This window comes from Cynocephalus volans, chromosome 2 (genome assembly GCF_027409185.1).
Source record: "Cynocephalus volans isolate mCynVol1 chromosome 2, mCynVol1.pri, whole genome shotgun sequence".
Taxonomy (NCBI): domain Eukaryota; kingdom Metazoa; phylum Chordata; class Mammalia; order Dermoptera; family Cynocephalidae; genus Cynocephalus; species Cynocephalus volans.
In genome coordinates this window covers 62115576-62130579 of record NC_084461.1, presented here as the reverse complement: position 1 = coordinate 62130579, position 15004 = coordinate 62115576, and the positions used below count along the sequence as shown (strand labels likewise).

The 15004-nt window shown below is 43.9% G+C and overlaps 1 long non-coding RNA gene across 1 annotated transcript in view; it reads left to right on the top strand.

Moving 5' to 3' along the window:
- Nucleotides 1-1271: 1271 nt before the first annotated feature.
- The window catches only part of LOC134369117 (uncharacterized), a 39994-nt gene continuing 26261 nt past the window's right edge, over nucleotides 1272-15004 (top strand). The window contains exon 1 of the long non-coding RNA XR_010022591.1: nucleotides 1272-1353. This is a non-coding gene — a long non-coding RNA (uncharacterized LOC134369117). The remainder of the gene's footprint in view (nucleotides 1354-15004) is intronic.

The following is a 15004-nucleotide window of genomic DNA, read 5'->3' as shown; positions in this document are numbered from 1 at the left end:
CCGAAAGCTCTTTGAGGGTATTGCATTAACAATGCCCTTAAGAATGGGGACAGATTACATCTGCATGGAGCTTTGCAGTTGTTTAAACCCACGGTTACACACGTCTCATTCGATCTACATAGCAAGCCAGTGAGGTAAGCACCAAGTGAGAACGCCCGATGTAAAACCAAACGTAAGTACAGCCAGGTAGTTGAAAATCCCTCCATCTGGGGGTCTCAGGCTCCCACTAACAACTACCAGCTTCTTAGCAGAGCCAGGTCTAGCTCCTTCTGTGAGCCAGACCAATGTGGTTATGTGAGATCTTATCAGTTCTGGAAGGGGAAGAAGTTAAATTTGCGTGGCCTTCTGGAAAGGATCAAGTGTTTTGCCGTCTACCTGGAGATTCAATTCTTCCTGACAAGGGGATGAACTTGATGAGCTAACATGAGGAGCCAGTTCTTACAGACTCAGTTTGTTTTGAATTGTATCTGTGAGGTTTGTTTTAAGATGTGTCTACCTGTCACAGTGACATATGCCAGCGCATCTTTGCTGAGGCAGCCCTTTTAAGAACCCTTCCGCCAGAAAGGGCCTTAAAACTTGGTAGTTAACCTTTGGCCTTACATATGAAGACACTTCACTGCGTGCCTGCAGCCCTACATCTAACCACTGTAGCTCTGACTTTTTAATAGGGTTGGCAGAAAAGCCCCGGAAGAATATTATCCTTTAAGCTCAGAAGCCTCCTTAATCCTCTGTGCCTAAATCCCCACCTTCTGAAGTGGTGGGGGAGTGGATTCCACAATCTCTAATGTCCTTTCCTCACAAATTAATTCTGTGATCCAAAGGGGCTGGCTCTTCATCGTGGAGCTTCCAGGGAAGGTCCCTTCTGGCAAAGAATGAGATGCTGAAAATTTTACCTATCGGTGACAGTCCCCAGAATTCCTCCATGTACTGCAGTCACATTTAGTAAATGTTCTGTGTGTGCCAATGGGCTATTATCAGAAGCCCGTTTTGTGGTTTTGGAGCTCTATTTGTGACTTCAGTTCACAGGCCTGGCTGCATCTCTTATTCATTCACTCAGTAAATATTTTTTTAAGTAACTGTGTTCCAGGCACCAACTACTACTAACTAGATCCTAATATTTAATGTGTGTTTTTAAATGGCAGCTACAATGCTAAGCATTTTAGATGTGTCATCCCCTTCTCCCTCCAACACTCTATGAGGCAGTTACTATTAATATCTTCTTTTCCTAGGTGAGAAAACAGAAGCCAAGGGAGGTTAGAAGAAACACTAGCACAGGAATCCCGCATTAGAAAGTCTGACTCTGGAGACCACAGTCTTGACCGTGACACTATACTGCCTCTGGGAAGTTCAAAGGTGAGTCAGGCATGCTCTCTATCCTCATGAGCTCATGGTTTATAGGAGGAGACAGAATTGTAAAATAAGCACAATGAAATATAAATTCTATCCTAAAGGAATGTGCTCTTAGTATAGCATGGAAGGGAGGAGTGTCTCAGCCCGCCTGGTCGGGAAGGAAGGGATTCAGGGAGATCACCAGTGGCCAAAGGAAACTGAGATTCCACTGAGGTGCAAACTTCAATTAGTCTCAAACTTTCTCTAATAGAGGGATGAAATTAAGCCCAGATCTTTGTCTGTTAACAGCTCATGTCCTTTGTGGAACAGGCAGCACTCGTTGGCAAGAGAGACATGAGCTGCTCCCCCAAAACTTGAAAATGTAGAATTTGTAAAACCTTGCCCTAGGGGAGTTCAAGTATCAGAAATAAGAATTCAAATAAAAATATACAATGTCCATGTGACTCTAGCTCCTTTAAAGGGCAAGACCTGTCTGAAAGTGTTAATTTGGATAAGTAAGCATGAATATAAACTCAAACCAGAAAGAGGACAGGTCAGCCATGTTGGATCTTAGACAAGGAGAGATTCAGAACTAAAGGTTAGTGCTTAGGAGAGGGTATGACTCTTTCGACCAAAGCTAGTATCCCAGTGCACCCACCCACATCTGGCTGATGACAACGTTAAATATTCCCTTTGTAGAATAAACTCCCCTATTTCTGGTCCCATACTTTGCTTCCCCAGGACCTTGTCTGTAAGGAAAGAGTGCTTTGGTCAGCCCATTTGTATACCTGTTAGGCTTGACAACATGGGGAAGTTCAAACTTTTCTTCTGAAGGTTCAATAATTGAGTCTGCTGAAATAAACTGATAATAGACAGATTACCAGGAGAAAAGGCATACGCATTTATTATGTGCACATGTGCATGGGAGCCACACAAAATATGAGACTCAAAGAAGAGCCAGATGCTCAAAGTTTAGAGAGGAAGAGTAAATGACTTTCAGGGGAGATAAATAGACTCAAAGAACAGACAATAGCCTGGGACAAACTTCTTCTGGGCTCTGGGTGTGGTGTCAACTCTAGTTCTAGTTCGTTCCTGCAGTACGGGTTACCTGGGGCAGGGATTCACAGCAGCTGAATATCTTCTGGAAGATCCGACCTTTAGGTAGGTAGGGGAACTTCAGAGACAGCCCTTCCCTGCATTTGCTGTTCCTTTGTGCTCTCCCCAGTGGCATACATTGGGGTATCATTTTCTGAGCCCCAACAATAATATGTTTCAGCATAAAATAATAAATTAGTCTTCTAGCTATACATCAGCTAGGTGAGAAAACTGAGGCACAGATAGGTATTACACATTCTCAAGAATTCCCTTTGTAACCTTTCTCAAGCTATCTTCATCAAAGTAAGACATCACACTACAGGCAACCCCCACCTCCACCCCACCCCCCACTAGATTGTACAGGGCCCCTATCTATATAAACAATTTGATTTAAAAACATGTTAAATTTATGTACTATACCATGATTTATTAATGGAGATTTGGAAAAATAGGTTAAAAAAGAGGCCTTTATGCATTTGCTTACTGTTCAATAAGTGCAGGTAAATATTCTTCATAGTGTCTAGACACCAGCTCTTCCTGTTCAAGTCTAAGAACTAAATGTCTCTGTGTTCTTTGTTGTCAAAGGCACCATTTCTGGCTAACTTCATACCTGCCACCACAAGTAAAAGGTAGCAATGCTATTTTTCCTGACAACGCCATGATTCTTTGAAACCTGTTTGTATTGAAACAATATAACTCTGCTTGCTTCTGCAGTTCCCTAGTACTGTTGATTTAATGCCATTATCTTTACTCATGGCACTGCATCGTTCATCAAACTGTTTGTGAATATTGGCTTCTAATGATACTATTGAATGTTACTGGGCTTCATTGGTGATGACCACAAATGCAAGTCTTACCTAGAGTATGGAGGAAAATGTGAACAATAATTCATTTTTTGGTCATTTTAAATTTGCTGTTTGGAATTTTATAGCATAAACAGAACAGCACATCTCCCAGGCATGTCTTCTATTGAAAAATTTAGGCCATAATCAGTGCCTTCCCAGAGTGTGATCTCTTTCATAGTTGACTGTCTTCCTGCCTTCCGCACACCTACATCAGTTCAGAGGATGGGCAAGGGGCCATGTGCAGCTGGAAGACTGGCCCATTGAAACAAAGAGCGTCCATCATTTATCTGGCAGCAATGAAGGCCCACCTGGGAGAGTATGAGGTCACCACATCTCTCGAGAGCAAGAGAGGATATTAACTGGAAAGGTCTGTTGGCATCACGGAGCAAAGATCTTGCAGGTCTTTATGGAAACAGGTGTGACCACCCCTGGAGGACTACCTGACACATGGTACAGTGCCTGTGAAGGGGTGGATTAATTGCCCTAGGTACAGGTGCCCTGCCACCTTGGGGTGAAATTCTTTTGGACTATGTATGTATCCTGTTTTTCATCAAAACTTTCATGCTCTAGATTTAGCATCCATTGACAATTCTATAAGTCTGTTATTTCTTCTATATTTATTAGTTGGCACTCTAGTTAAAAAAGAACTTTCCCCTCTTACACATTTACTTGTTTATTTATTTATTCATATCAGTATAGAATTAGGGTTTTAATCTTATTAAATGGGTTATAATGTATTACAGTCACTTATTTGGGTGCTCCAATTGTCCCAGACTTAAGAAACATGAATTTTAATAACATTTCTGACTTTGAGAAGCTATGTGACCTGGAACAAGTCACTTTGCTTTTTGAGACCCGATTTCTCATTTTGCACAAGGGAGCTTTACTAGAAAACCTTATTTCTTCTTTTATGTGTAGATCCAAAGAACCAAGGCACATAATTTTCCTTCTCTTCCTTTTCTAAAGGCCTTTTTAAAATTGTTTTTGTTTTGAGAGTATTTTTTTTTAACTCAACTTGCATTTAAAAAATCATTCTAATAAGCTATAACGGTGGGTAGTCTAAAGCAACATGTGATTAGTTTATTTCTTAACATGAGAAGGGAGGGTAGTATAAGGGCTTTTGTATCAAAAAGGATGCAATAATTTGAAGACCCCCGACCCTCGGCAGGAGATATTTGCTGTTTCCTCTGACAATGTCAGCTCTTCTCAGATGGGCCACTGTTCTTAGAACAAATGGCCAGAGAGAAAGCAAGTCTCACCCACCCCATAATCCTCCCTTGCTTCTCCCACCATTTCCCCATCCGCTGAAAGGTCCAGCACCTGAAGCCCTGTGGTTCTCTCCTTTACATGCTTTTATGGCCTGGGTGGATTCTATTGTATTAATGAGAACTGACAGGGTGGTTTGGAGAGAAAGAGTTGCATGTGAATTCCATTTTGTGTCCTCCAATGACTCTACTATGGGCAAGCACCACTGCGTGGTTAGAGTGCCATGTATGTTTTGTGTGTGTGCAGACATCTCCATACACATGCCGTGAAAAAAACACGATTTACTATCTTTTCATTTCTGCTTTTTAAAAAAAAATTTTTTTTTCATACTCTGAAATGTACATTGCTATTTAATTGAGTTATAATTTTAGTCCTTCTTTGCAATGCTGATGAAACAAATAGGAACATTTTTGAACAAAGGTAACAAAAGTGAGCAGCTTTTATATGATCTGTTTAAAAATGTTCCCTTTGGTAGTTTACTATCAAGGATTCCTGGCAGGTTTGCTTTCTCGTTCTTTTCGCTTTCAGCCAGGTCAGTAATGGAGCAGATCAAATGGAAAGTGTTTGTTCTTTGTTAATATGTTTTAATCTCATTATCAAAACAGCTCTTGCCTCATCTTTCCAAAGACTATGATGGGGGGAGAAGGGGAGCGTGAGATTATTTGTAGACCCTTAACAATATTTTCAGGCAAAAATAAGCCCAGTACAAATTTTACTTCAACCAGATTCCCTGTGGTTTGAAAATACAGACTTTTTGTGTTTGCCAACATCTCTGGACATTCCCTTCTTTGAAGAATTCCACAGAGAAATCTATGTTGACCTAAATAGCCATTGTACACAAGAGTTTAGACTGACCTTCCCTACAAATCAGAAGCCAAACAATATCTTTAAAAAGGTTAAGAAGAGGGCAAACACAGAGTTTTTATTCCATTCGCTCGGCATATTAATGCAGCAGATCTTTTGGTTATGCCTGCCGTCTGCAGAAGACTTTCTGAATGGAGAAGCTTCTAGAGTCTAACGACTCTAAGGAAACGAGTTATTCTTGTTACCAATCGGAGACAGTTGCCATTCATGCTAAAGAAGAAAGCAGATCTACTGCAAGGCATGAAATTAAATTTTCCAGGTAACAGCAAGTAATTGATACCGTGGGGTGACCTTTGCCTGCGGCAGCCAATTTCAATCTGTGGAAAACAGCGATAGGGCCGGGTCTCCCATCTGACCCCCACCAGCTAAGCTGGAAAAACAGCACGCCCCAGTAACTCCTGTGTTTTCTCATAAATGCTCCCTATTTTCATTACCTTTGTTCTCTCAGTCTTTGTTCTAATTCAAATGTCCCTGATGGTCTCATACATTTTTAAAAAATAGTTAATTCATCCACCTGAGACACTTAATGGGAAGTAGATTTATCAACTTACTCTGTGGTTGAGGGTTTTGTTTTTGTTTTTGGTTTTGTTTTTAGGGACACAACATTATTCTTCTGGGTTCTCAGGTCCTACATTTAAGAATGTATCATCAGAAATGTTTTTGGAAGATAGAAAAAATAAGCCACGTTACTTCTTTTCCTATTAACTATTCATTTATGCATTCAAAGTGAATTCATTTCTTCTGGATTGTGGCAGAGCATCTATCACTGAGAATGAATTTTAGGATGAGTATCGAATTTATTTAAATAACAGATTAGAGTAGAAAAGGCAGCCAACAGGAAAGAAATTGTGTGCCTATCTTTAGAATTCTCAAAAGTTAAGTCATTTTAGAATTCACTCCATAACCTATTGCTAGTCTTGAAATTCTTGACATTGGATATGAAAGAGCTTCCAAATTAAGATCATTTGGTTCAAAGCTCTAGACCTTCCTAAATGCCTTTGGTAAGGAAAATGGACTGAAAGTCCTAATGTAGCAATTTGGGGCATAAATTATGTAACGGCAGAGAGCAGACCAAAAGATCATGGCTCCTTGAGCCAATTTAGATTTTAATCAGATTTTTCATTCCAATTTTAATTAAAGTGTTTGACATAGAAAAATGACTATTAGTAAAACTGACTGCCAGTAAAGCAAAAGAGAAAAATTAATTGGAAAAAAATGCACCCTGACTGCTATGAAGATTCATAGCATATGCTAGGAAAAGGAGAAGAATGCTTTAATGAACTACTATAATATATAGTAGTATTTCTCTTTCTAAACGTAAAGAAAAATGCTTGTTATGTTTTTCTACTTAGATGCTGACATAAGTGAAAATAACAGGAAATTCCTTTTTTAATTTAAAATCTAACAATAACCTCTAAATAGCAGGCTGTAGTTTATCATTAACTACTCCTTCTTGGTTTGGGCAGGCTAATTTCTGTACCTATGAGTCAGTCAGCTAATATTTGTTGAATCTTTACTTGCCCGGGCCATAGGAGGATTATTGAAGTATCAACATAGTTCCTGCTGCTCTTGGAAAGCTTGCAGTCTTATTGAGGAAATGAATGGGTAAAGCCTATGACAATCAGATCTCAAGCTTGAGAAATTGGGTGGCACATCCCTGATGCTATGATAGTTGAGCTAAGGGGGCATATACCTGGCTACAGCAACTCCACAAATGCCTGTGAGGATAGGAGATTGAAAGATGGACAGGATTTGGTCAGGTGCAGGGGAATCAGGAGTTATTCTAACAGAGGGGACAGTTGAGCAGGCTAAGTCAGGGGCCAAGGAGCCAAGCTTGACCAGAGTGGAGAGTTCCTATGGGGTACCAGGGGTACAGGAGTTAGGCCAAAGTGGACCTTGAACACCAGACAAAGGCATTTACATCAGATAAGATGTATCTAACATTTAAGTGCTAGTACTGTCAATGCTTTGTGCATTTACATTCTTTCTATGCTATACTATACCTTTTCCACAGGCATTGGGGCGGAAGGGGGAGAGGCTACAATTTTTAAAAAGAGCAGCCTGATGGTTTTATGCAGATTGCATTGTCTGAAAGAGACTGGCAACAGGGAGGCTCAGAGGCCACTGTCCTGACCAGGGTGAGGGCAGCTGGATAGACGCAATGATGATAGATGCAGAAAGGAAAACCCAAGCCACCTTCATTCAGCAAACATTGTTGAACACTTTCCATAGGCCAGTCATGGAAATTAAAAAAAAAAAAAAGTAACTGAGACTAGGTCAGTGGCAGGGGCAGGCTGTGGGAAACTAATGAGAACACATTGTGAGGACTCCAGAGGCACAGATGCAAGCTCTATGACACCTGGCTTAAGAAAGCATACACTGGCATGGCAAGTGTGAGCAGAAGTGGCAAGAATGGTTCACCCAGATGATCACATTTAGCTGGGCTTTGAAGAAGTCAAATTTTGCCAGGCAGAATAGAAAGAAAACACAAAAGCAGGTAGTCAAAATTAATTGGAAACTTAGGCCAGCAAATTAAAAACAGAAATTTAAAAATTGAATTAAAGAGCTGCCAACCATCTTCTTTAATCCTATATATCTCATCTCTGGGATTTTCTAAAAAGGAGGGAAAAAAGAGAAGGAACCACATATTTTGGCAAACACAAAACCATTTATAGAGATAAATAGAATGAATACTTGAAACTGTCCTGGAAAATTTAGCATGTATCTTAGCAGGGGTTCCCTGAAAGAAAAAAAAAAAAAAAATCCCTAGCAAGGTTTAAGTGCTCATGTCTTATTAGGAAGAGAATCACAGCCAGGGAAGCAAGAGGGAGGGAAAAGGAAATAAATGAAGGATGGGAATGGGAAGTAAATGCAATGCATGATGGCCTTGGTGCTGTGTCACAATAACCCACAAAGTGACACAGCTGGTTGCTTGACAGGTGCAGGATGTCTCTGGACAAGCCTTATGATAAACCATACCTCATGTTGGGGAAATGGAACAATTTGGTCAGGCTCCCCTTGCCTTGAAGCTGGTTTAGGGGTGGTTCCATAAACATTGTGTGGGTGGAGTAAGTATGCTTGGAATGCAGCACCACTTTGGCTGGTGTTTTACTGCCTCGGGCACCCGCCCTGCACAGCCATGTTTTTCCAGACCTGCAGCTTCCAAGGACTGTGTGGCTGGTTGCCTAGCTGATAGACCTGAGTGAAGGGGTCTGGTGACCCAGCTTGGTGTGTGAAGGGTTTGTGATCCAGTCTGTGAATGTGCTTGAGGGGTCTGGGAGCTTCAGACCCAGCCCTAGCTCAACCATCGGCCCAGTCAGTGCAGGATTACCAGCAGGTAAAAGAGTCACGACAACTAGCATGGTCACCTAGCTTTACAATTGGTGTCACGAACAGGATTAAGAGCTAGACAATTGGTGCTGTGAGCAGGGTTTGAAACATTAGCCTTGCAGTAGCCCTTGTCATAGCCAGACAAATTGGTGTAGTTGGGCAGGATTACACCATACTTGGCATAGCCTGCGACAGGACTCTGAGCAGATACGAGAGCCAAAAGCCCTTGGAAGAAGGAGGAAATGTGGCTATTTGTGAGTATGCTGTGCCCTATGGCCCACTTTCTGTTGACCGGGACCTGTTTGCTGCACACTGTACTGCAAGGCAGCATAGACCAGATACTACGGCAGAAAACCCCTTGGGAGGGGGAAGAAATGTGGCTGTCTTTGAGCATGTAGTGCCTGGTGGACACTTTTCTGCTGGCCAGAGCCTGGCTTTTGCTCACTCTGCTGCAAACTGATCTACAGTTGAAGCAGAAAACAGAGTTGTTGGCAGATGATGTGCAGCTACTGGCAGATTCAAGGCAGAAAGCAGAGTCGTCGGAAGCACGGATAAATGTCCTGGAGGACAACTTGCAGTGACTGGCCACTCCTGCCTCTCACACCAGGGAAGACGACCAACCACCCAGTGGTGAGTTGGGGGAAACCATGCGTCTCCAGGCATGACCTGTTGTGCACGAGAAATTGAAACACAATCAGTGTATGGGACCGGACGGACAACCGGTGGGCGATCCACAGGTGACCCAGTTCACCACCTATGTCCTGTACACCCAGGTGGAACTGGTTGACTTGGGGAGACAGTTAAGGCAGAAACATGGAGAGATGCTGGCTGCTTGGCTGTTGTGGTTATGGGACCTAGAGGTGGGTAGTGTAACGTGCTCTAGTGAGGAGAAAGAGAAGTTGGCCTCCATCACCATGCACCCGTCCCCGAGACCATGGTTGCAAAATAGCTGCAGGTATGCACCTGGATGAGGTAATCACTCCTTGATGGACTGGGTGAACGCAGTTGCCTGAACCATGTGGGCAAATGCTGGAGAACTGCCCAAGATTGTCAGTAAATGGCAAATGTATGCTGAGCTGGTCCGAATCATTCGAGAGCTGGGGATGTGGCAGTCCATGTTTAATGTGAACACTCGTGGCCCGGACAATGAAAACTTTACAGGCAGCATGAGAGACATAGTGCTGCAAAATGTCCCGTCAACGTCCTTTGGGTCACTGATGACCATATTGGCCCCATACATTGGTCATCCTATACACAAGGTAATGACCATGATAGCCGGCTTGGGTGAAGTAGAAGACAGGAGACAAGCAAAAGGGGTCCAAAAGGTGGCTAAGATCAAACCCCCAAGAAATACTCAGGATTTTATCCCAAAGGGACCAAGCAAGACTAGCCATAAGCCGATGTGGTTTGACTTGCTTGCAGCAGGGGTTGATAAAAAGAAAATTGACTGGCAGCCAAATGTAGTTCTGTTTGCCTTGTGGCAGCAATTACGCCCTGAACAGTTTCACCAAACGTCCAGAAACAGGTAACAAGTTACACTCAGTGGATTTAAAGAACTTTTTTGTTGCTCCCAAGGAGGTGGATGAACTTTTCCATTCTGATTAGGGAACAGGCCAAGGTACTCATCTTTTGGGGGCAGGCGAGGACCGGAGGCCTCATGTTGAATTGGCAATACATTGGTTGAGGACAAATGTGCAGCGTGTTTTGGCACTGGTGGATACAGATGCAGAATGTAGCCTGATAAATGGCAATTCAGATAAGTTTCCAGGGGCCACAGTTCGTATAGATGGCTATGGAGGACATACTACTGAGGTCAAAGCTGTGTCATTGCCATTGGGCATAGGAAGATTATCCCCTCATGTATATAATGTATATATATATATCTCCTGTCACTGAATACATCTTGGGTATGGATGTACTTTATGGTTTGCACCTGCAACAACAGTTGGAGAGTTTCATCTGCGAATACAGACAGTAAAGCCTGTGTTACAAGGATATGCTAAACATGACCCACAGGTGTTACCCAAGCCAAGACGTGTAGCTAATGTAAAGCAGTATTGCCCACCAGGAGGACATGCAGAGATAAGTGCTACTATATTGGAATTAGAGAAAGTTGGTATTATTTATCTGGCTCATAGCCCATTTAATGCTCCGGTATGGCCAGTGAAAAAGCCTGATGGTACCTGAAGAATGACTGTAGATTATCAAGAACTGAACACAGTAGTGCCTCCTTTGCATGCAGCTGTGCCTTCATTTCACAACTTGATGGATCAGCTGATGACTCAGCAGGGGACTTATCATTATGTATTGGACCTTGCAAATGCTTTTTTCTCCATTCCAATCTCGGCTGATAGCCAAGATTAGTTCGCCTTCATGTGGGAAGGAAGACAGTGGACCTTTCAAATATTGCCCCAAGGTTATCTGTATAGCCCAACCATCTGTCATGGTTTGGTGGCTGGGAACCTAGCCAAGTGGACTAGGCCCAGCACGGTTACAATGTTTCACTACGTTGATAATGTCTTACTAACCTCTGATTCTCTTGCAGATTTAACCCAGGCAGCTCCAACACTGCTAAGTCATTTGGAACAATGTGGGTGGGCCATGAACATAGCCAAAGTGCAGGAACCTGGGCTGGCAGTCAAATTCCTGGGAGTGGTCTGGTTGGGTAAGACGAGGGTCATCCCGGAAGCTATTATAGATAAGATACAGGCATACCCTCGACCCACAACAGTAGCTCAACTGCAGATGTATTTGGAACCTTTGGGGTATTGGAGAGCTTTTGTACCCCATATGGCCCAAACGGCATGCCCAATATATGCATTGACAAAGAAAGGAGCCCTCTGGGATTGGACTGAGGAAGTAGAACAAGCTTATCAGGCTACAAAAAGGGCAATACAGCAAGTACAAGCTTTACAAGTGGCCGACCCCACTAAGCTGTTTGAGTTAGATGTACGTATAACCCAGGAGGAGTTAGGACGGGGTTTGTGGCAGAGACAAGACCAACTCCACACAGCTGTAGGATTCTGGTCTCAGCTCTGGAAGGGTGCTGAAGTGCGCTGCACCCTAATAGAAAAGCAGTTAGCAGCTGTGTATTCTGCCTTGATAGCCACTGAAGCTATCACAGGAACTGCTAAAGTCCTAGTAAGGATGACATACCCCATAATAGGTTGGCTGCACATGTGGGCAACCAACCCTAAAGTGGTTGTAGCTCAGACTCCCACTTTTCTAAGTGGGAAGCATATATAGAACAAAGGAGCACTGTGTCAACGAGTCCTCTGTCCAAAGAGTTGCAAATTGTGCTAGGCCATGTAGAGGTTGTGGAGGAAACTGTGACACAACCGTTACCCAAGGAGGTGGAGGCTACACCTTTCCATGAGGGACAGGGACCTATCACAGAGCAAGCTTGGTATACAGATGGCTCTAGCATGGGACCTTCAGCATCATGGACAGTGGTGGTTGCTGTCCAGCCCTTAACAGATACCATGTGGTATGAAAATGGTACAGGGCAAAGCAGTCAATGGGCTGAATTGAGAGCAGTATGGATGGTGATAAAGAATGAGCCTGGGCCATTAACCATCTGTACTGACAGCTGGGCTGTGTACTAAGGTTTAACCCTTTGAATTTCTACTTGGAAGTATCAATGGTGGATGGTAGGCCACCGTCCCCTGTGGGGACAAGCCATGTGGCAAGAGTCATGGGAATTGGGGCATGAGAAAGAAGTAACTCTTTTCCATGTCACAGAACACTTCCCCTTAGCCAGTCCAGGAAATGATGAAGCTGATGCCTTGGCTAAGGTAAGATGGCTGGAGAGAGCCCAAGCTACTGATATAGCCCAGTGGTTACATCGATGAATGCAGCATGCTGGCGGCAAAACCATTTGGATGGCGACTCAAAGTTGGGCCCTGACTATAAAATGGGAGGATGTAGTGAATGCCTGTCGTGCTTGTCCAGTGTGTGCACAAGAGAGTCCACACCCCCAGCGGATGCACCATACAGATGGGCAAATAACTCGATTAAGGGTGCTCCTGACTCGATGGCAGGTGGACTTTGTCGGACCACTGTCAAGGTCAGAGAATTTCAGATACATCTTCACAGCTATTGATACAGCTACGGGTCTCCTGTTTGTATGGTCTTGTAAGGCCCCAGACCAGGTAAACACTGTGAAGGCATTGAATAGCCTTACTGCTATGTATGCCCAGCCTATAGTTATAGAAAGTGATAATGGAACCCACTTTACTGGACATGGGATTCAGAGGTGGGCCTCCCAGTTGTCCATTCAGTGGAAGTTACATGTGCCATATCATCCCCAGGCAGCAGGAATGATTGAACGGTACAATGGCCTTTTTAAAAAGGGACTAAGGCTATCTACCCAACCCCCATCCCTGAAGGGGTGGGCACGGTGATTATGGCCGACAGTCAGAATTCTAAATGAAAGACCCCACAGGGCAGACCCTCTCCAGTGGAAGCTCTGTTGCATAGGGCTGCAGGCCCTGTACAGCTGCAAATCACTACTAAGGATAAGCTTTTGAAGCCAGGATACGGCAAGAAGGGAAATATTCTCTTACCGGCCCCAACCTGTTTGCAACAGGGACAGGCAGTACAATGGGAATGGCCTTGGAGAATAAAAGCCCCCATATACACTGGGTAGGTTTAATAGGGCCTTGGGGAAAAGGATTAGAGGAAGGTTTGCAAGTTTCACCTTGGTTGACAAGTACCTGGCCTCAAGTAAAGATAACATGGCCTGGAACAGATGAGCACTCTATTCCAAAGGGCACATTTGTATATCATTATGGACAATTATGAGTTCCCCTATACTGTTACATGTAGAACCTACAGATCCAACAGTGTTAGCAGATAAAGTATGGTATCATAAGCCAGGTAAGATACCTATTCCTGCAACCATCCTTTTTCAGGATGCCAAACTGGCATGTATCTTACCAGAGGGGTGAGAACTTCCCCTATTGGTACCAATAACTCTTCTGTCTTTTCTCCCAGTGTTCTGACTGCAGGCACTGCACCAGAGTCACGTGATCAATGTGTCAGCCTGTTGAATATGCACTGAACTTCCCATCAGTATGACTGCAGGATTTGCATGGAGGATCACACCAATGGTGACTACTAACCGGACATAGGCGACTGACAGTTAAAAGGACAGAACTGCAAGCCTTAAGGCATATTGAATGGACAATAGGTTAGGCAAATGTAAGGGTCATTTATCCTTGCTAAGGGTACATTGTGGAAGATTCTGAATGCATAGATTGTATGTGAGGGACCCTGAAGGGGTGGATTGTTGGGAAAATGGAACAATTTGGTCAGGATCCCCTTGCCTCGGAGCCAGTTTAGGGGTGGTTCCGCAAACATTGTGTGGGTGAAGTGGGTGTGCCTGCACAGCCGTGCCACTTTAGCTGGTGTTTTACTGTCTCGGGTGCCCGCCCTGTGCAGCCATGTTTTTCCAGACCTGCAGCTTCCAAGGACCGTGTGGCCAGTTGTCTAGCTCATGGACCTGAGTGAAGGGGTCTGGTGACCCAGCCTGGCATGGAGGGGTCTGGTGACTCAGCCTGGTGTGTGACCCAGTCTGTGAATGGGCTTGAGGGGTCTGGGAACTCCAGACCCAGCCTCAGCTCAACCATCAGCCCAGTCGCTGCAGGATTACCGGCAGGTAAAAGAGCTGCGACAACTAGTGTGGTCGCCTAGCTTTACAATTGGTGTTACAAACAGGATTAAGAACTAGACAACTGGCGCTGTGAGGGTACACAACATCAGCCCTAGCCTTAGCCTAGCCTAGCCAGACACCTCAGAACAATGCATCAGGGGAAGGAATAGAGAGAAAGCCTCCTGCCAACTCCCCCCATCTCCTCATTCCCATTTATCGGAATGAACCCCATGGAAATTAATCCCCCTGTATTTCTGGGTTGGGTCATCTGGCTTATTTTGACAGAAGACTGCTTTTGGGGAAGCAGATCTTGTAACCTATGGAGTGGCATTTTATGGGATCAGAAGTGGGGGAAGGGCTGAAGACAACACAGGGGGAACCATGAGGTCCTGCACGGACCCTTTCCCCTCATTGCTGGTCCAGGGGCTGGGAGTCCAGGGGACAGGTGAGACCAGGAGAATCTGAAGAGGCCCATAGGATGTGCCCTACACTATGTTATAGTGTTACGACACATATATCTCAGAATAATTGTGGTCGATCATTACCTTATGCCAAGAAATTTCCTTTCTTCATTCTGTATCCTTCCAGAGACCCATTGCTTCTTTCTCCATTCTGTATCTTT